Here is a 22,975-nt window from a genome sequence, read left to right as displayed (position 1 = left end):
AAGGAAGATCTGGCCTGAAATCCCTCTACCACATATGGACAATTCTATAATTAACCAATCCTTTTACCACATATGAACAATTCTATAATTAACTTTTCCACTTCTGTCCCCACTTCTCACCTCCTATTCCCAAAAAATTTAAATCCCAGATCAGGGAGAGAGATTTGAGGCTTGGTGATTGACCTTGCAATAAATCTCTCTTTTTTTTCCCTCAAAATCCTGAAACCATGCTATTGGCGTCTGGGCAAGTTAGGCAGTAAGCCCTTGCTCAGTTTACCAGGTCAGAACCCTGCTGAAGAACTTATCTCCTCTTGCCAGCCCAGATGTAGAAACTTTTCCTTCTTTCTCTACATCCTTCTTTTATACTAGTCTCTTCCATAATCTCTGGATGTGCCTTAGGAAGGTGGGAGATGAATAACTGAAGTTTGGGAGCCACTCCTCTACTTCAGTAACACACAGTGGGAGGAAGTTACTCATGGTATAAAGTGACCAGACATTGGAAAAGAACAGCAAGTCATTCCTTGAGAAAAAATGGCTGGGATGGGAAAAAAATTCCAGGTTTAGTCTCCACTCTAAAACTGTCACATAGTGTGAGTTTCTTAAGCACTCTTTTATCAACATTCCCCATTGTGGTAGATCTTAATCTCAATTACTGGAGGCCTTTATAAAGAGCCAGAAGCAGGAAGTAAGCAGAAAACTGGAAGAGCAGAAAAAGGAAGTAGACATCATCATGTGATAGGAAGTAGGGATTCAAGTCAAGGAACCCCGAGGATTGCCAGCAGTCCAGCACCAGAATACTACAGTCTTTGGGGGGAAAGTATGATCTCAGTGATGCCTTGATTTTGGGCCTCTAGCTTCTGAACCCATGAGCCAAAAAATTATGGGGTTTAAACTAATCCACCATGTGGTATATGTGATCGTAGTTCAGGCAAAGTAAGACACCCATGTAAAGTGAAACAAGAACATACTGAGGGGGAAGCGGATGTGGCTCAACTGTTAAAGCATCCACCTACCATATAGGAGGTCCAGGGTTTGATGTTTGATACCCAGGGCCTCCTGACCCATGCGGTGAGCTGGCGCACGTGCAGTGCTGCCATGCGCAAGGAGTGCCATGCCATGCAGGGATGTCCCCCATGTAGGGGAGCCCCACGCGCAAGGAGTGCGCCCCTCAAGGAGAGCTGCCCCACGTGAAAAGTGGACCCTGCCCAGGAGTGGCACTGCCTACACAGAGAGCTGACGCAGCAAGATTACACAACAACAAAAAAGGAGACACAGATTCCCAGTGCTGCTGAAAATACAAGCAGACACAGAAGAACACAAAATGAATGGACACAAGAGAGCAAACAACGGGGGGGGGGGGGGGAAGGGGGGAGAGAGAAACAAATTTTTTTTTAAAAATCCAAAAAAAAAAAAGAAAAAAGAATATACTGAGGGGAGCAGATGTAGCTCAAGTGATTGAGTGCCTGCTTCCAATGTATGAGGTCCTGGGTTCAATCCCCAGTACCTCCTAAAAAAAAAAAGAAAACACTGAATCTATTTATCCCAAGTGGATAGTTCAAAATGTCCACTACACAAGAATCATGCATCACCACCCCAGGCATTCTGAACCTCTGAAATTGCTTAAATTTATAAGCACAATCTTTCCTACCTGGTTCTTTTTCGTAGCCCCCAACAAAAGAACTCTGTGCCTATATAAAGCCATCCAGCAACACTCACATTTGATTTGATTTGGTTGTTCAGTGTTAACTGCATTTGATTCAAGTTCCACATTAGCCTCTATGTCAACTCCCCAAGTGCAGCCTTCTCCAGCATCCAAGATTCCTTTTAACTTCTTCATCTTTGATCTCAGAGCCAATCTCTGATCCTGGAACATCCTCACTCGCTTCCTTTCCAGTTCTACTCCAAAAACCACAAAGTTCTGCTAAAGGAAGAGGCAGGTCTGATAAAGTACATACTCTTCATGATGCTTTTCTATCCTTTAAAACTTATTCTTTTATTCTATTTTCCATTCTACTATCTAACTTTTTCATATATTCCTGTTAGTGGTTGTAGTTGGAGCTCAACGTAGGACAATAAATAATTGCAGAAATTAGAAATGAGTTTAGAAAGAGAACATCCCCTGAATGGATAGTTTCCTGAAAATGAAACAAGTAAAATTTACACAGTATGATAGAGCTTTTAGTTATCTGTACACATAGCCCATTTTGCAGCTGCAGAAACTAAGGCTTAGAGACCTGACATATGAGGCAGGTTCAAACACATGCTCAAGCTCTCATAAGTACACTAGGCTTTTTCAGTGTGTAATAGAGAACTTGGCCTTAGCCCAAAGAGGCCTGGCGTTGGTCCAGATCCATGGGTGGTAAGCCTCCAAATATTTGAAATTCATGGTAGCCCCTCAGACTGCACCTGATCGTTTACGCTAAGGAGGTGACTCAAAGTAACCCCCTAGATAGCTTATAAGATGATTCAGGATGGGGGCAGGCCATACCAGAAGGACCAACCATGTGATTAGAAGGCTGAGCTTTCAGCCAGGTGCTATCAGCCTGACCCCCCTGAGCTTTCCTGGCTGATAATACTCGGAGTATTTTCATAGTGGAAATTGGGAGGGTAACATGCAATGTTTGGAAACCTCGCACCCCAGATCTCCCCCTATGAATCTCTTTATTTGATTGGCTGTGATGTGTATTCTTTTGCTATAATAAAGCTGTAATCATAAGTATAGTGCTTTCCTATGAGTCATTCTAGTGAATTATTGAATCTGAGCAGGTGATGGGACCTTGAATTTATAGTCACTAGTCAGACATGAGGGTGACCCTGGGGACCACCAAACTTGCAGCTGGTGTCTGAAGTAAGGGCTGTCTTGTGGGGACTGTTCTCTCAAAATCTGAAGATGGATCCTAACTCTTCACACACAGTAACCAAAATAGTGTCACACAAAAGATAACAAGATAGTACCTATGGCAGTTTGACACTGGATGTTCTTAAGGCTAATCCGTTGCTGTGGGTGTAAACTTATTGTAGGTGGGATCTTTTGATTAGGTTACTCCAGTTAAGGGCCTTTTGATTAGATTACTTTAGAAGGACGTGCCTCAGGGTGCATCTTAATCCTCTTATTGGAGTCCTTTATAAATGGGATGAATACAGACAAAGGAAGGGAGAGAGAGAAACCCATGGAAGCTGAGAAAGGAAGCCATGGAAAGCAGGGAGCTGAAAGCAGCAAGTCCTGGAGGACAAGGGAGACACCACAATGTGCCCTGCCATTGGACCAAGGAGTCCAGGATTACCAAGAGCTGGCGTTTGGGGAGAGAGCTGTGACTTGGAGATTTTCACAGCTTTAGAATTCTAAGCTTTTAAGCTAATAAATCCCCATTGTAAAAGCCAACCCATTTTGGGTATATTCCTTTTGGCAGCTTTTAGCAAACTAAAACAGTAGCTAATATAGAAGACAGTCATAACCAAATTACATATAAGATTTGTGGGAGAGGAAAGAGGCGAAAAAAATGAACTTACAAATTATTTCTATCAATGTGGCCACAATTTACAATTTAATGGACTGCTTTTCTCTTTTCTAAGGATAATTCTATCTTTTCTGTCTTGTTGTAACAGCTTTATGGAAGTGTAATTTACATATTATACAATTCACCCATTTAAGTGCACAATTCATGGCTCTTAGTTTGTTCACAGACTTGTGCAACCATTACCACAAGCAAATTTACATTTCATCATCCCAAAATGAAACTCCATACCCACTAGCTATCACCCTCAATCTCCTGTCTGCACCAGCCACCCCCACACACACCAGCCCTAGACAACCATTTGTTTATCTGCTTTTGTCTCAACAGACTTGCCTATTTAGGACATCTCATATAAATTGAATCATATACTATGTGGTCTTTTGTGACCTGGCTTTCTTTTACTTAGCACAATGTTTTCAAGGTTCATCCATGTTGTAGCATGTATCAGAACTTCATGGCCAAATAATAAACCATGTATGGATATGACCATTTTCTTTATCCATTCATGAGTTTGATGGACATGTGGCTTAGCTATTATGAATAATGCTGCTATGAGCATAATGCTGCTATGAGCATTTGTGAAGAAGTTTTTGTGTGGATAGAGGTTTACAATTCTCTTGCATATATATACCTAGGACTGGAATTGCTGGGTCAGATGGTAATTCTGTTTAACTTTTTGAAGGACTGCCAGACTTCTTCAAAGTGGCTGTACCATTTTATATTCTTCCCACCAATGTATGAGGGTTCCAGTTTCTCTACATCCTTCCCAATAGTTATTAATCTATGCTTTATTTTTTAAAATTATAGTCATACTAGGAGGTGTGAAGTGGTATCTCACTGTGGTTTTGATTTGCATTTCCCCGATGACTTACGATGTTGAGTATCTTTTCATGTGCTTATTGGTCATTTTATATCTTCATTGGAGAAATGTCTATTCAGATCCTTTGCCCATTTTTAAAACTGGGTTATCTGTCTTTTTATAGGATAGTTCCATTTTAATACTGGCATGAAATTTTGAAGACATACCTATGAATTATTGGCTTTTATAATTTCTAATTCTCTTGCTGTTTTTTTTTTTTGCATTACATGAAAAACACATGTCCCAACACAGATAAATTAGAAAAATGTAAATAAGTGAAAAGAATGTTGAAATTAATCATCACCCCACCATTAAGAGGTAACCTGTTACCATTTTCATGTATATCATTCTAGTCTTTTTTCTATATGTAAATAGACAAACACAATTTTTTAAAAAAATGGTAACAGTTTCTACACATATAGTAACTTTCTTTGCATGTCAAAAAGTGCAATTCCAGGGAAGCAGATTTGGCCCAATGGATAGGGTGTCCGCCTACCACATGGGAGGTCGAAGGTTCAAACCCAGGGCCTCCTGACCTGTGTGATGAGCTGGCCCACACGCAGTGCTGATGCGCGCAAGGAGTGTCGTGCCACGCAGGGGGGTCCCCCGCGTAGGGGAGCCCCATGTGCAAGGAGTGTGCCCCGTAAGAAGAGCTGCCCAATGCGAAAAAAGTGCAACCTGCTGAGGAATGGTGCCACACACACGGAGAGCTGACATGGCAATATGATGCAAGAAAAAGAGACACAGATTCTGGGTGCCACTGACAACAATATAAGCAGACACAGAAGAACACACTTTGAATGGACACAGAGAGCAGACAACTGGGGGTGGGGAAGGGGAGAGAAACAAATTAAAAAACAAAACAAAACAAAGTGTGCAATTCCAGGGAAGCAGATGTGGCTCAAGTTATAGAGCTTCCACCTACCATATGGGGAGACCTGGTTTCGATCCCCATGCCCTCCTGGTGAAAAAGAAGACGATAAAGCATGCCTGCATGGTGAGCCAGTGCCTGTGCGAGTGCCAGCATGGTGATCCAGTGCCTGCACAAGTGTCCACATGGTTAGCCGGTACCCACATGAGTGAGTCACGCAGCAAGATGATGACACAACAAAAGAAGGACAAGGGGAGAGTCAAGGTGAAGCACATCAGAAACCAGGAACCGAGGTGGTGCAGTTGACAGGGAACCTCTCTCCGCATCAGGAGTCTCCAGGATCGAATCCTGGTGAATCCTAGAGGACAGAGAATGAAAAGAAAAGACAACACAGACAGCAAAAATAGCAGGGCAGGAGGAGGGGAAAAATAAATAAATCTTTTTTTTTTAAAGTGTAATTCTACAAAATTATTTTTAAAGGCCATATGATATTCTTCTGTCTGAACAATAATATATTTAATACTTTCATGTTTGGCATCTAGTGGTCTTTGGCCAAGCAATACTTTTTTGCCAATGGTTTTGATCATGAAAATTTACTGTAGAAGTCTAATGCATACTGACAAAGAATGTGGGGCTTCCTCTGCTTTCACCCTGCTTATTTCATTTAGGGAGGCACCAGGGATTGAGCCTGGGACCTTGGACATGGGAATCACAAGCTCAACCACCTGAGCTACACCTGCTCCCTCACCCCACACATTAATGGGTCTCCATTGACTGGTGAATAAGATCCAACCTATGTAGCTTAGCACTCAATACTTTTCAGTCTTACTCAAGCTCACCTTTCTAGCACTTTCTACGGCCTCTTCTTTAACACATCTCTTCATCTCTACCATGATTTTTCCATGTGTTTCTTTAAAATAAACAAAGCTTGATCTCTTCCAACAGTCCCTGAGGGGCACTGCCACTCATCTAGTGGCCCAAACCAGAAACCCAAGGACATTCTACATCACAAACACACCTTCACATCCAGTCCAGGACTGGATGGTAGATTCCACCAACTTCATACCTCTCATATTTATTCTTCTATTTTTACTATCAGTGCTTTAGTTTGGGTCATTGCCTAGTTTGTGGCATTTGCCTCCTGCCCACTGGTCATATTTGCTTTCAACCTGATTTCACAGATTCCAGAGTAAGTGTTCTACAAGCAAATATAAGGTCAATCCCTTAAATGACTTTCTGGATAGAGAGGCATGTTTTGGCCCACTGCTGCCTATTTAGGTAAATAAAGTTTTATTGGATCGCAGCCATAGCCATTCCTTTACACATTACCTGTGGCTGTTTTGTGCTACAAAAGGAGAGTTGAGAAGTTGCTCCAGTGAAAGTATGGCCCATAAAGCCTAAAATATGTGTTACCAGACCTTTTACATAAAAAACAACATCACCCACTTATAGCCCTTCTTAAGCAAGTTTCTACAAAAATCTGCCAGTTTGCTCCATCCTGCTTGCTATGCTCTCTTCACTCCAGCCAAGCAAAACAACCTGTAGTTTCTCAAAACAAAATATTTTTTCAGTTCACTGTGCCCATTCAAACTCTTCTTTAGCCTGGGAAGCCCCTCCACCCCTGTCTTGTAACTCTCCCAGTTACTGATTTTGTCTATCTTCCTGAAGTAACTATGTCTGGTATCCTTCACTCCTTCTTGTGATGAAAGACCCTGCTCAGCAAAACAGAATGCCTGCAGTAAACTAAAACACTGTCCTAGGAAAGAAGTGTAATGCTTTATCCAATATTTGTTTCAACCACCTTTACTGTAGTATTCTTCCAGATAGTTCTGGTAAAATCAATTGGTTTTGAGAGTGTAGCAAGTTGGCAGCGGAGTAAGGAGCACCTAGAGACAGCTCCTGCTACAGGGCAGTTAGTAAATACCCAGGGCTCTCTGGAGCTAGCTGAAGCACCTGTTTGGGGGCTCCAGGAGACCAGAAGAGCATCCTGCCACATCCTTGAAGGAGTGGAAGGAGACTGCCCATCTGCAGAGAAGGCTCACAAGTAGAGTGCTCCACACCCAGAGGCCGGTGCCCTCCTCCACTGGAGGCACAAGCCTCCTCGGGAGCTGTTCTGTGGCTGAAATTGAAAGCTCCACTTCCCTAAAACGGGGGAGGAAGACACAGTTGGGCACCAAATTCAGCTACTGATGAGTAAATTCAGCAGGCCGAAGCATAATCCTGAGAACAGCTAAAGTTTGAGCCTGTCCAGGTCAGAAAGAGGCCGGGAGCCGCCATCCTAACTTCATGCCTGGCATGAGGGGCAGCGGGGTGGACTGAGAATCCCAGTGCTGGTGGGGACCGGCTTCTTTCCATCCAGGTCAGATTGCAGCTCCAGCCTAGGCCCCGGTGCCAACTCCAGCAGGGAGGAAGTTGCGGGGACTTGCGCCAACCTTTCCGGGAAATTACTAGCCAAGTTGCAAAGACTAGTGATTATCCTACTCCGGTGGCACAAGCTGCCCCAGGAGCTGTTCTGTGGCTGGAATTAGAAGCTCCATTTCCCAGAAACAGGGGAGGAGGAGATGGTTCAGCTACTGATTGGTAGACACGGATGGCTAAGAGATAACCCTGAGAACAGTTGGAGTGAGAACCAGCCCAAGTTGGAAAGAGGCTTGTGGCCGCCATTTTGACTCCACCCCCAGCCTGAGGGGAAGCCGGGCTGACCCAGAAACACAATGACAGAAGGAACTGGTTTCTTTCACCCAGATCAGCCTGCAGCCCACCTAGGCTTCAGCCCAGTCTCTGGAAGGGAGGAGGCTGGCGGGCTCTGCACCAGCATATCCAGGTAACTTGCACATACATTTGGCTGGCACAGACTGAAAATCAAAAGTCTACCGGGGCAACTGTGGTCATCTTAGACCCGCACTGCATAGATTGCTGCCCACACCTGCATCTCCATCCTGCCCAAGGAGGGGAGAAAGGGGCATGAAGCTTCATCAGTCTCTCTGGTCAACTACTGTCTCCGCCTGCATGACTTGGATTATTCCATACAACTGTGACTGTCCCTACCCCCGGCAAAGGAGAAAGTTGGAAGACTCTTCATTGGTCCCTGGCGCAATGAGGGCAGCTTGAGCCTCCACAGCTTATAGCACCAACTACATCCTTGGTTCCTACTGCACAACCAGCAAGGAAGAAAGGGCAGGAACCCTAAAGAGGAAAACTGCACCCAGAATAAATACTCTAGTAAGCCAGATGCCTAAACCCCAACAAAAAATTACAATCCCCACCAAGAAACAGGAAGCTATGGCCCAGTTAAAGGAACAAGATAAGCCTCCAAATGACATAAAGGAGTTGAGAAAACTAATCATAGATGTTCAAACAAATCTCCTTAATAAATTCAATGACATGGTTAAAGAGATTAAAGATATTAAAAAGACACTGGGTGAGCACAAAGAAGAATTTGAAAATATACAGAGAAAAATAGTAGATCTTACGGGAATGAAAGGTGCAATAAATAAAATTTTAAAAAACATTGGGATCATAAAATAACAGATTTGAGGAGGCAGAAGAATGGATTGGTGAACTTGAAGAAATGGCCTCTGAAAGTGAACATACAAAAGAACAGATGAAGAAAAGAATGGAAAACATTGAACAAGGTCTCAGGGAGATAAATGACAGCAAAATGCATGCAAACATACATGTCATGGGTGTCCCAGAAGGAGAAGAGAAGGGAAAAGGGGTAGAAGGAATATTTGAAGAAATAATGGTAGAAAATTTCCCAAACCTATTGAAGGACATAGATATCCCTGTCCAAGAAGCACAACATACTCCCATCTGAAAAAATCTGAATAGACCAACTCCAAGACACATACTCATCAGAATGTCAAAAGCCAAAAGAAAGAGAGAATTCTGAGAACAGTAAGAGAAAAGCAATGCACAACATATAAGGGATATCCAATAAGATTAAGTGCTGATTTCTCACCAGAAACTATAGAGGCAAGAAGACAGTCGTCTGATATATTAAAGAAACTACAAGAGAAAAACTTCCAGCCAAGAATCTTATATCCAGCAAGACTGTCTTTCAAAATTGGGGGTAAGATTAGAATATTCACAGATAAACAGAAACTGAGAGAATTTCTAAGCAAGAGACCAGATTTTCAGGAAATACTAAAGGGTGTGCTGAAAAGAAAAGACAGGAGAGAGAGGCCTGGAAGAGAGTCTAGAAAAGAAGATTATATCAATAAAATTAAAAGTGTCAAAAGAGTGGGGAAACTAAAATATGACAGATAAAACTCAAATAGGAATAAACTTAACCAATGATGTTGGTTGCATTCAGAAAACTGCAACTCAATGTTAAAAGAAATCAAAAAAGCCCTAAATAACTGGAAGAACATTCCATGCTTATGGACTGGAAGACTAAATATCATTAAGATGTCAATTCTAATCAAATTGATATAGAGATTCAATGCAATCCCAATAAAAATTCCACCAGCATTAAAAAAAAAAAAAGAAAGCACAATCATCAAATTTATTCAGAAGGATAAGGGGTCCTGAATAGCCAGAAATATCATAAAAAGGATAAATGAACCCTCATCTCCAGACTTTAAATCATATTACCTAGCTACAGTGGTAAAAACAGCATGGTACTGGCCTAAAGACAGACACATAGAACAATGGAACCAAATTTATGGTTCAGAAACAGACCCTCACATGTATGGTCAAGTGATTTTTGACTAGCCTGTCAAACTCACAATAGCTCAGGCAGAACAATCCATTCAACAAATGGTGCTGAAATAATTGGATATCCATAGCCAAGAGAAGGAAAGAGCACCACTATCTCATACCTCATCCAAAAATTAACTCAAAATGGACCAAAAACCTAAAAATAAAAGCAAGAACCATAAAACTTCTAGAAGAATTGTAGGAAAATATCTTAAGACCTGGTGGTAGGTGGTAAATTTTTAAAGGAGATAAGAGGAAGGCTGAGATGGACTACTGATTTTAATGTATATAGAAGTTTTAATTGGCTTTACTATAAAGGTGTGGAAATGTATTGAGTGGATGGTAACACATACTGAGTAATAGCTAGTTTATAAATGGGGATGTGACTGAAAATGGTAGTATAGGTATGTATGTAAATGCCAATTGACAGAATGCTAGAGAATAATCTAGGAACTGAATAGCACAGTAGACCAAGAGGTGGATGAAAATTGTGGTTGATGGTACAGATGCAAGAGTGTCCTTTGAGAGCTAGAGTAAATGTACATCACTACTGTAGGGTGTTGGGAATGTGAAAAAGCATGGGGAAAATACAGTTGGAGTGATCTATGGACCGTGGTTAATAATAATAATATAATATTCTTGAATCTATGTGAAAGATGTACTGTGTTGATAATGAGGCAGTATGGAAAATGTGAGTCACATGTACACTATGGACATGATAACAACCAGAAGATATTATCCTATCTGTAGCAAATGTTCCACCACAGTATGGTGTGTTAATGGAGGGGTGCTATTTAGGAATTATGTATATGTGCATGATTGTTTTATAAGTTTACAATTTCTGTCATAAAAAATATATTTAAAAAATAATAGGGTAGGTTGGGAATAAAACACACCAAATGTAAGATAAGGACTATGATTAGTAGTGAGATTTTGACAATATTCTTTCATAATTTGTAACAAATGTCTCACAATAATGCAAGGTGTTGGTGGAGGATTGATGTATGGGACCCCTGTATGATGTCATGCATGTTTGCTTTGTAAGCTCACAAGTTTTACTATACACTTAATTGTTTATGTATGTTCATATATAAATGATATAAAAATAATAATAATAGGGTTGGTCGGGGGAAAATACTTTGATTAGTATTAATATTTTGACAATGCTCTTTAATCATTAGTTAAAAAGGTTTAACAACAATGCAAGTTATTTGTGGTAGGGTAAGTTATGAGAGTCCTGTATGGAGTTGCATATGTTTGTTTTGTAAGTTCACAATTTTTATTATACACTTTTTGTTTATGTATATTTAGGTATAAGTGATTTACCTCAATAAACCGATTTTTAAAAATTTAAAAAAAAAAAGTTTTTAAAAATCAATTGTTTTTCCTCCAAACCTCTCCAAGAAGTTTTAGCACCCTTTATGGCTTGCTGCCCTAGGCAACTAAGCTGGCCATCCCCATAATCTGGCTCTGGTTACTAAATATTTCAAAACGAGAAAAAGATTCCCAGAGAAATGAAAACTTATAACAACACAAAATCCTGTACATGAATGTTCAAAGCAGTTTTTTGTTTATTTGTTTTTGTTTGTTTGTTTTTGCAGTACCGGGCCAGGAATTGAATCCTGACCTCATGTGTGGGAAGCCGGCACTCAACCACTGAGCTAAACCAGCTTCCCCAAGTTGATTTTTTCATTTGTTTGCTTGTTTGTTTTTGTTTTAGGAGGTACCGGGGATCAAACCCAGCACCTTGTGCATAGGAAGTAGGCACTCAACCACTTGGGCAACATCTGCGCCCTTCATTGTAGTTTATGTGTTGGTAGCCCCAAACTGGAAACAAGCTGAATGTTCTTCAGCACATGAATGATTTCATCCATGCCTTGGAATCCTGCTCAGCAATAAGAATGGACTATTTTTTTTTTAATTTAACTCAAATTTTTTATTAATCAAGAGTTTAATTGCTCTTTTTCAATTATTACAAACTTGAATTTACATAGCAAAATAAAGCTAACAAAATAACCAATTTTATATCCACTTTATAGATTGGGTTCAAAAAAATTAATTTTGGGAGGAAAAAGCTATTATTTTATTTATTTACTTTATTATTTTTATTTCTTTCTCTCCCCTTCCCTCCCCAGCCCCCCCATTGTCTGCTCTCTGTGTCCATTCACTGTGTGTTCTTCTGTGACCACTTCCATCCTTATCAGTGGCACGGGAATCTGTGTTTCTTTTTGTTGCGTCATCTTGTTGTGTCAGCTCTCCGTGTGTGCGGCACCATTCTTGGGCAGGCTGCACTTTCTTTCACGCTGAGCGACTCTCCTTATGGGTCACACTCCTTGCACGTAGGGCTCCCCTACGCCTACGTGGGGGACACCCCTGCGTGACAGGGCACTCCTTGCGCGCATCAGCACTGCGCATGGGCCAGCTCCACACGGGTCAAGGAGGCCCAAGGTTTGAACCGTGGACCTCCCATGTGGTAGACGGACACCCTAACCAATGGGCCAAGTCCGCTTCTCAAAAGCTATTATTTTAAAATGTTTAAAAACCACTGTCCCAAAGAAAGAAGTTTTAGGATGAAGTTGCCTTCAGCTGTGAGAAGTGTCAAGAGATAAACCATCCATCCAGCAGAGGGAATTCATATAAAACTATTTGTCCTAACATTTAGAATACAGAAACTGGGGGAAAAAAATAAGCAACTCTAAAACAACAGTGATTTAGGGCCTGCCCACAGCAAGGGGAAGGCTTCTCCAGTGTACCCTGGCCCGACTGTCCTCCCACTGCTTAACGTGTCACTGGGCAGAAAACAGGAATCAGGGCATGAAGACTTTATCAGCTTCCAGCAAGCATACAAGGGAATAAAGGGACATCACATGGTTTCCTATGTCCCAGCACACACAGGGCAAGAGGCAGAGGCTCCCAACTCAGTTAAGGGCAAGAGGCTGAATGCTCAGGTTCAGGAAGAACAAAAAAGGGGTTTGGGAGGTAGGCTTTAATGTAGAGTTAAAAAACAGGCACATTATCCAGCATCTTTCTGTGGTCCCCCAAGCTGCTGACCTGGCCCCCTGATGCTTTCTTCTTCCCACAGAACCAAAGGGGATAAGGACGGGAGGCAGAAGTTAGGAGATTCTGAGGGCTAGGAAGGCTTTCGTCACTAGAGATGGCTTATTTATAAGAGTGAGCCAGGCGTGCCAAGGGGGAAGTCAAGGTGAAGGTGCTACTCTCCCTTGGGTGGGATGGAGGCGAGCCAGGAGGGTGACCAAGAATGTCTTGACACAGGTAAAGGATTCTCTGTAGCAGGAAGAGTCACGGAGAGTCACTCTGGAAGGAGGCAGCGAGGCCAAGCAGCACAAAGGGCATGGAAAGCTCCTTGTGAGTGCTACCGTACCTTGCTCAGCCACTCCTGCCCAGCCGCTTCTGGCAAAGAGGCCCTCGCCTGGCTCACCTCTGGGAAAAGGAAAACCCTGGAGACAGAGTGGAGGTAGAGCTGAGAGAGGAGTGAGCTGCTTCCCGCTCTTTCTCAGAGGACAGTTTGAACCCTGTGATCAGCCAGGCCTGGGCCCAAAGCAAGCGGAGCGCATGCTCTTCACAGAGGGCAGAGAGAGCCAGGCCAGGTGAGCCTTGGAGTGATGTGCTGCTGCGTTCTCCCTGACGGCCTGGAGCCAGAGGCAAGAGCCACCGCCTCAGCCTGCTGCTGCCTAAGGCACATCCATCTGGAGTTCTCTGGACTTGGGGAAGAGAACAGAGTGGTGGTAGGGAAAACAGGAGAAGAGGAAAGAAACAGCCACAGATGGGGGTTGGAGGCAAAGAAACACTGGGGGATGGCCCATATCAAGAGGAATTGTGGTTCTGGTATTTGGAAATTTTTCCTTCAAAAGGTCCAGGCACCTCTTCTTACCTCTCCCTTCCCTCCTGTGGCCACTGTCACCACATCAATAACACAGTTTCTTCCATTGCTAGAGTCACGAGAATTCTATAGAATACCAGTAAAGAGGTTTGATATGGGGGCATTTTTGGGACTTGGCATTGCCTTAATGATATTGCAGAGACAGATGCAGGACATTATATATCCTGCCATAACCCACTGACTGGACTGGGGGCGAGTGTGAACTACAATGTAAACTATAATCCATGCAGTGCAGCAGGGCTCCAAATGTTTTCACCAAATGCAATGAATCTGCCACAGTGATGAAAGAGGTTGTTGATTTGGGAAAAGTGGGGGTGGGTGGGGAGTGGGGTATATAGGAACCTCTTATATTTTTTAATGTAACATTTTGTATGATCTATGTATCTTTAAAAATAATAATAAAAAGGTCCAGACACTAGTGGCAGCTCTGACTCCTTCAGGAGGCTCAGGCAAGGAGGTGGTGAGACAGAACATGTGGTAGCCTTGACCACAGCTGTCACAGAAGAGCAGCTGGTTGTCATTCTCAGAGGTGCCCGCCAACGTCACAGCACTTGCACTCCACATACAGCCAGCGGTAGGTCTTCACAGTTGCCATCAAGGGGGTGAACTGAAGGCAAGATGGGTGCCCTGAGCAGGCACAGTTAGAGCAGGACACCAGCTCCTCGGGTTCTCCTATCTTCCTGTTGACTTCCGAGTCCCCCAGGCAGAAATCACAGTAACTGCTGGGCAGGACCAACCTGTCCCAACTCTTCTTGGAAATCTGTGCTCCTTGGACCTCTGGGAAACAAGGGTGGGGGGCCGGGAGTCGTCTTCGTCCTCACCCTCCTCCTAAGCCAAGTGGGAGTGGGCACACTGGTAACTGAGGCCTGGTCGGTTCTTGTAACGTTTTCCACAAACGTCCCAGGCAGAGAGCTTGTCCCGGTGCTCCAGTGAGAGGAGCCTCTTACGGGCACTGCTTGCACTTTTACCCTTAGCTTTCCCCTTGCCCTGGCACTTGGGGTATCTTCTTCATTGTCCGCATCATCGAAATAATCTAGGAAGTCATGCGGTTCTAGGATCTGCTTCCAAGCTCGACTCTTGCTCACAGGAAACCCACCCAAACTGTGGTCATCAACTCGGGGTCCAGCTTTTGCGCCGGTTTCTCCAGAGGGTCGGTGCGCGGCAGAGCCACTAAACTGCTGCCGTCCTCAGAGATCGGGCCCTCCTTCTTCAGGGCCTGGGCTGTGTCTGGTTTCGTGGATGGGAAGGACAGTCGTGGATCCTAAGGCGGGTGTGGCCGCCGCGTTTCCCGCCAGCGCTGCGCAGGGTGAGTAGAGCCGCCGGGGGCCAGCCCTGGGCCCCCAGGCCGCCTTTCCATTCAGATATAACCGTTGCTGTGGGCTACTCCGGACTGTGAGTCCAAGAAAGGCAGGCGCACGCTGCGCTCGCACAGAGGCGGCCCTGTAACTGCTCCCCGGCACCTCTGCAGCATTGCTTCCCGAGGAGCTTCGCGACTCCACGGCCGCCATCTTCCCTGCTCCTCTCCTTCCGGAGGCCCTGGCGGCCGCAGTGCGCAGGCGCAGGCAGCCCAGAGAGCGGGTTTCCTCGCCTTTCACGCAGGACGAAAATAACCGACTATTGATTCTTGCAGTCGCCAGGACGGATGTCAAGGGAATTAGACTGAGTTGGGGGGGGGGGGGGAAGCCCCGGGGAGGGGGAGCCCCAAAGGTTGCATACTGAGTGATTTCGTTTATATGATGCTCTCCAAATGATAAAATTATAGAGATGGAGAATTATTTGTGTTTGCCAGGAGGAGACTGGGAGGGAGGTAGCTGTGGCTATAAAAAGTTAACAGGAGGAAGGTTTGTAATGGAACCGTTCTGTATCCTGACTGCTGTGGTCACATGAATTTACACCTGATGAAATTGCATAGACACGATAACCAAAGCAATATGGAAATCCCATCCTGGGGAGCTATGCCACAGTCTCTAATGGGACAGCAAGAATCACCTGAGTATAGGGACAGAAACTAGGAAAGAAGGATGGTCCATTGATGGTCCATTGATTGTGATGACTGTGCTTATGAACCTTTCCTTTTGAAATTGAAACTTAGCATAGTATTATAGGGTGCCTAAGCCATACCTCCTGAGAGCCTCTTTGTTGCTCAAATGTGGCTTCTCTCTAAGCCAAAACTCAGCATATAAAGGCATTAACTTCCCCCAGCGTGGGGTATGACTCTGGGGAATGAGCCTCCTGGTACCAAGGAATTACTATCAAGCACCAACTAGCAATGCAACTGGAAAAAGACCTTAACCAAAAGAGGGAAAGGGTAAAGACAAATGAGTTTATGTGGCTAAGAGACTTCGAAGTGAGTCAGGAGGTCATTTCAGAGGTTACGCTTATGCACATCTCAACAGGAATTTACAGACTGCCAAAGTAAATATTAATATTACCTCAGATAGCGAGACCCCTGAGGGCTCTGGAGACATCTGGACACTATAGGCAAAGCAGATGGCTTAGGAGTTTGGCACCCTGCCAGTGGGCCCTACTTTGGAATCTATTCTCCCCAGTGTGACAGAGTTGGATTCAGTTGTGTTTTTCCTACACGTGGCTCTGCTGCCCCTTCTATTTGAACCTATAGTTGGTACTAGAGTCGATAGTTGTATGTTCAAAAGACTTAAATCTTTGAGCTGTCCATGTGCCAGTTGGGCCTTGAATCTCAAAAGACTTGCAACACCAACTCTCCAGTTCATTGGACTCACCCAGGACTACTCACAAGGAGAAGGTGACTGATAACGACCATCTCAAGGAACAGAGAGGGTCTGCAACTGCAAGCAAAAAGTCCCATCCATCTGCCCCATGGGACCTAAGCCCCCCTTCAGTTAGAGGTGGAGTGGGTATCACCAACATAGAAACCTCAGAATTGGGGGAATGGATGATGAACTAGAGTAGACTTATAGTTGTTCTACTGCAGACTTGTGACCCTAGCGATGGAAGAACTTTTATCATAGATGTGGAAGCAGTGGCCACTGGAGGTTCTGATGGGAGGGAGAAGGAAAAATAGGTATAATTTGGGGGCATTCTTGGAAATTGGCAATTATCCTGAATGACATTTCAATGACAGATACAGTCCATTGTATATCATGCAATAACTTGCAAAAATGTGTGGGAGAGAGTGTAATCTACAGTGTAAACTGTAATCATTGCTTAGTGGCAATGCTCCAAGGTGTGTTCATCAATTGTGACAAATGTACCACACTAATGAAGGATGTTGCTGATGTGAGAAAATGTGGGAAGGCTAGGCATATGGGAATCCCCTATATTTTTTGTGTAACATCTATGTAATCCAGTTTCTTTTAAAATAAAAATTAAAAAGCATATTTAAAAAAACACTTTTTAATTGCATAGAGCTAAATGCTAGGTTGTATTTAGATGAAGAACTGTGGAAGCAGACTGGAAGTCCTGAGACCTGGTTCCAGCTCCTGTTTTGCCACCAACCTGTAGTGTAACTTTGGGCATGATATTTGAACTTTTCTGGACCTCAAGCTGCAGAATGATGGAAGAGGACTGGAAGATTTCTTAGTTCCCTTTCAGTTCCGATAATGTAGAGTTCCGTGGCTCTATATTTAATTTGGTTCAGGAGCCCCCAGCATATATGAGTCCTTCTGTACCCACAGTCTGTCTGCCCATAGACTGAAGGCAGAGAACTCTCCAGTACCTGGAGGCCATGCCACACTTAGTCCTCCACCTTTGGAGTCTGATTTGGTCTTGCTGCTCAGATTTTGAGGCTTTCACCCAATTTGTTTTATCCACCCTTGGCAGCAAAGGAAATTTTTATCTGAGTGGGAGTAATTGGGGCAATGATTAGGAAGGTCTCTTCCCCCCCATTTTCAGTACCTCCCCCTAGGGTAGGCGTGGCATGTAGGAGATACTTGACAAACACTAGGATGAACAATGTTACTGTGATGCCTGCAGAAAGGGGATGGGCAGGTAGAAAGAATATCTAAGGTTAACATTCTGCTCCTCCATCATACCTTCTTCTCTCTCCCATGCCACATACCTTTCCTACTTTTACTACTTCCCTCTACTCCTCTGGCTCACTCCCCTCTCCCATCCCCTACAAAGCAAAGCCTCTACCAATGATACCTTGCTTGCCACTGCCCTACCACCAACGTGAGCAAAATGTCATAACTATGCAACCCTGTCCCATCACTTCTTTGCTCCTGCTGGATCCAGGCTTTCTGATATTCTTTCAGTTTCTCAGTCAAAGAAGGCTCTTCTCTGGTCTTCACATACTGTGGTTCTCTCTACTTAGAATGCTATTAACCTAAGACAAGCAACTGAAAATGTATTGGAACTAATAAGAGAGCTTATTAAGGTGGCTGGAATTGCATCTAAAATCAAGGGTTTCCTGAAAATCAGCATAAACTAATAAGAAAATGTTATATAAAAAGAAATTCCCATTTATATCAACAGAACAAAAACAAAAACAATTAAAAAAAACAACCATGGCCCACTGGGTGGACTGTGGGAGAGTGTGGGCTATGGTGTGGACCATTGACCATGAGGTGCAGCGATGCCCAGAGATGTATTCACCAAATGCAATGAATGTCTCATGATGATGGAGGAGGTTGTTATTATGGGTGGAGTGGGGTGAGGGGGTGGGGGTATATGGGGACCTCATATTTTTTTAATGTAACATTTTAAAAAAAGACACACACACACAAAAAACATCTTGGCCACAAATTAAAACAAAAGAGCTATATTGAAAATATATAAAACTTGGCCAAAGTATGTAAAAGTTTGTCCTTCTAACTAAATGGAAAGAAAGATATTTTATATGGCCTGGTTAGGAAGACTGAAGCATAGCAATGTTCTTTTTACCCTATTAATTCTATGAATTTCATCCCATTCAAAATTCCAATGGGATTTTAAAAAATAGAACTTGAAAAGATGATTCTAAAGTTCCTTTTATTCACTGTAGTATTGTTATTATAGCAAAGGACTGGGAACTACTTAAATGTGTATTTGGAAAGAACAATAGAACACTGTGTAGCTACTAAAAAAGAATGAAGCATAACTAGAAATACTGACTTTGAAAGGTCTCCAAGATCTATTAAGTGGGGGGAAAAAAGCACAAGGTACAGGATAGTGTGCACAATATGCTACCATTTGAATCAAGAAGGAAGAGATGTATTTATATGGATGCATATATATATGAGTGTATGTGTATATATATGTGTATGTGTGTATGTGTGTATATGTTTATACTTATGTATAGACAGAATGTTTTTAGAATGATACAGAAAAAGCTTATAAAGGTGGGTTCCTCTGAGAAGGGGGCCTCTGGAACCAAGAGTCAGAGATAGGAGGGAAATATTTTCCACATATTCTCTGGGGTAGTTTGAGGCTTTTATGGACCCCAGAAAATTATGTTCATAAATTAATCCATTCCTGTGGGTGTGAACCTAATGTAGGTGGGAACTTTTTTGTTTTTAAGATTTATTGTACTTATTTCTCTCCACCACCCCCCCCATTGTTTTTGTTCGTTGTCTGCTCTCTGTGTCTGTTCACTGTTTGCTCTCTGTATCTGCTCATCTTCTCTTAGAAGGCACGGAGAACCAAACCCTGGACTTCCCATATGGGAGGGAGGTGCCTAGTCGCGTGAGCCACATCCACTCCCTGCTTGTTGTGTCTTGTTGTGTCTCTTCATTGTGTCATCTTGTTGCAACATCTCCTTCTCTCAGCTTGCCATACTAGTCCTTCATCTCAGCTTGCTGTCTTGCTTATCTTCTTTAGGAGGCACTGGGAACTGAACCTGGGACCTCCCATGTGGGAGACTGGTGCCCAACTGCTTGAGCCACATCCATTCCCAGGTAGGACCTTTTGATTAGATTCAGTTAAGGGCCATTTGCTTAAATTATTTCAGTAAGGTGAAGCCCAGAGTGGGTCTTAATCCTCTTACTGGAGTTGTTTATAAATGGAATGAAACTGGGAGAGCAAGATAGAGAGAACCCCTGCCCTCAGAAGCTGAGAGAGAAGGTCCCAGAGGCCAAAAGCAGAACCCTGGAAGGAGAGAGAAGGCCACAGAGACACACAGGATCTCAGGGAGAAATCCCCAGAGGCTGATAGAGGGGTCCCAGAGGCCAGAGTGCAGAGGCAGGGAGAGAGGCCCCTGAGAGAGGAAGCTGAAGAAACCAGGCAGCTGAAAGTGACGAGGCCTGGAGGAGAAGGGAGACTGATTTGGGCATTTTCACAGCCTCAGAATCATAGACTTGCAACCTAATAAATCCCAATTTTAAAAGCCAACCCATTTCTGGTATACTGCTGGCAGCTTGTAGCAAATTAAAACATCCTCTGTTCTCTTTGCCATCGTGTGCAAGCATTAATTAACAAGAAAACACTTTAGGGAAGCGGACTTGGCCCAATGGATAGGGTGTCCACCTACCATATAGGAGGTCCAGGGTTCAAACCCCGGGCCTCCTGACCCATGTGATGAGCTGGCCCAGGCGCAGTGCTGATGCACGCAAGGAGTGCTGTGCCACGAGGGGTGTCCCCCACATAGGGGAGCCCCACGTGCAAGGAGTGCACCCTGCAAGGAGAGCTGCCCAGTGTGAAAGAAAGTGCAGCCTGCCCAGGAGTGGCACCTCACACACGGAGAGCTGACGCAGCAAGATGATGCAACAAAAAGAGACACAGATTCCTGGTGCTGCTGACAAGAATACAAGCAAAGAACACACAGTGAACGGACACAGAGAGCAGACAACGGCGGCGGGGCGGGGGGGGGCAGACACAGAGAGAAATAAATAAAAAATAACTCTTAAAAAAAAATAGTGTATATGAAACAAATTCAGCTGGAAGAGCAGATGTACAAGAATATCCAAAAATCTTCTGACAAAAAGACAAGGCAAGGGACTTAACCACATTTCAGACTATACCATAAAGCTGCACAGTAATTCAAACTCTGTGATATCATACCTAGGACTGACAAATAGATCGGTGACACCAAAGACACGGTATGTTATGTTAGTCTGGATCCTTTGAAGAGCAGATGCCATGATGGGATCAGATGTGCATGAGCCTCATTGGGGGAACACCTGGGAGGAGAAATGCGGAAAGGGGAGGGGCGTGGGAGAGCCATCAGACCACAGCGCAAGTCTGGCTGCAGGGAAGGAGGAAGGGCCGAGACCACGGTGCAATTCTAGGTTTCGGGAAGGCCAGTGGGGAGTCCTTGAGTCCACGTTGCCTGTCTGGAGGAACCCCTTGTCTCCCAGGAGTGGGCCTGCCTTAGGATCTATGCCTAGCTCAGTTCCTGGCTGGGGCAGCCTGGAAGCATGGCTTCAGAGCAAAAGACGTAGATGGATTTCAGAATGCAACAGCTGAGGCCACTGGATAATTACAGCTCTACGTGGGGCTGGTTTTATATATATTTAATGTCAGAATTTAGTACATGACAAATATAACAGTTCAAGTCAGTGAAGGAAAAGATGACTCAATAAATGGTGTAGGGATTTGGAAATCAAAATCTTATATCCCAAACTCACATCTAAACATTACGAAAAAACAGAAAGAAAATACAAAACAGTATTTCTATCATCTTGGGTAGTATAAAAGGCATAAAAGGCATAGGCAGGGAAACGGACTTTGGCCCAGTGGTTAGGGCGTCCGTCTACCATATGGGAGGTCCATAGTTCAAACCCCGGGCCTCCTTGACCCGTGTGGAGCTGGCCATGCGCAGCGCTGATGCGCGCAAGGAGTGCAGTGCCATGCAAGGGTGTCCCCCGCGTGGGGAAGCCCCACGCGCAAGGAGTGCGCCCGTGAGGAAAAGCCACCCAGCGTGAAATGAAAGAGCAGCCTGCCCAGGAATGGCGCCGCCCACACTTCCCGTGCCGCTGACGACAACAGAAGCGGACAAAGAAACAAGACGCAGCAAAGAGACACCAAGAACAGACAACCAGGGGAGGGGGGGAAATTAAATAAATAAATAAATCTTTAAAAAAAAAAAAAAAAGGCATAGGCATATCACTAAACCCAAAATCCATAAGGGGAAAGATTGACCATTAGCTGTTATAAAAATTTCAAACTTTAGTATGGTAAAAGATATCATCACGGATTAAAAGACAAACACCAGACATATAAAACACACAACTGACCAAAAAAAGGTTCTAGGAGTTGAAGGGTACAAGTCTCAGAAAAAGAAACAATCGTGAAATCTATGAAAGCAATTTAAAGTAGTAAGATATCATCTGTAGCCATCCATACAAGCAAACATTTTAAAAATTGTACAGCATTCAGTATCGGTGAGAGGTCAAAGAGAAAAGCACTCAGTTAACTTGTTACAGGAAATTTAAATTGGGGTACAGCTTTTTGGGAGGGAAACTGGAAAGGTCATCAAAATTTTCAGTGCCCGTGAGGCTTAACTCAGAGTTTCAAATCTAGAAATCCTGTTCAACATAAATATTCACCCATATGCACAAAGTTATAAGAACAAGGATGTTTAGTGTAGTAAATGCTTATAGAAGCAAAATATTGGAAACAACCAAAATGTTTGTTATTAGAGGACTATTAAAGGATATTATTCTAAAAATAGTAAATGAATGTACTTATATGCAATGCATTACATGTAATGGAATATCATGGATTAAAAAGCAAAGAATACTATAGCTTTGTATGTACTAATATGGAAAGATCACAAGGTATATTATTTAGTGAAAAAATAATGGGTGGAACAATGTTATAATGATTCTTTTTGTGTTAATCTTTAAAACAGAAGAAAAAGCTATGTAGATAATATATGCTAATAAATGATAAAACTTTGTTTTCTGGAAGTAATCACAAGCTACCACTTTTCTACTTTGTGTTTTCCTGAACTGCTTGAATTTTCTAGCTTTGAATATTTATTACTTTTATTATTTTTAAAATATCAACAGATGGTAGCTGGGTAGTAAGATTATGGGCTCATCTTTATTTTTCTCTAAGTTTGAAAAAAATAGCAAATGTTATTTTAAAATAATATTTAAAAATAAAAAGGAAAATCTAACAATAAAAAATAAAATAGAATCTGGTAGTGTTATATATAAAAATCCCCATCATTTATTCTTACATATAGAAAGGAAATTGCACAGCAATGTGTATTGTATAATTCCATT

At 43.2% G+C, this 22,975-nt stretch overlaps 1 pseudogene; it reads right to left on the bottom strand.

The window, feature by feature from the left end:
• Positions 1–649: 649 nt before the first annotated feature.
• Positions 650–20,884, bottom strand: LOC101416887 (zinc finger protein ubi-d4-like; annotated as a pseudogene).
• Positions 20,885–22,975: the final 2,091 nt, after the last annotated feature.

Source organism: Dasypus novemcinctus, chromosome 8 (genome assembly GCF_030445035.2).
Source record: "Dasypus novemcinctus isolate mDasNov1 chromosome 8, mDasNov1.1.hap2, whole genome shotgun sequence".
NCBI classification, from domain to species: domain Eukaryota; kingdom Metazoa; phylum Chordata; class Mammalia; order Cingulata; family Dasypodidae; genus Dasypus; species Dasypus novemcinctus.
Note: the sequence above shows the minus strand (reverse complement) of the source record. Positions and strands in the feature narration are given on the sequence as shown.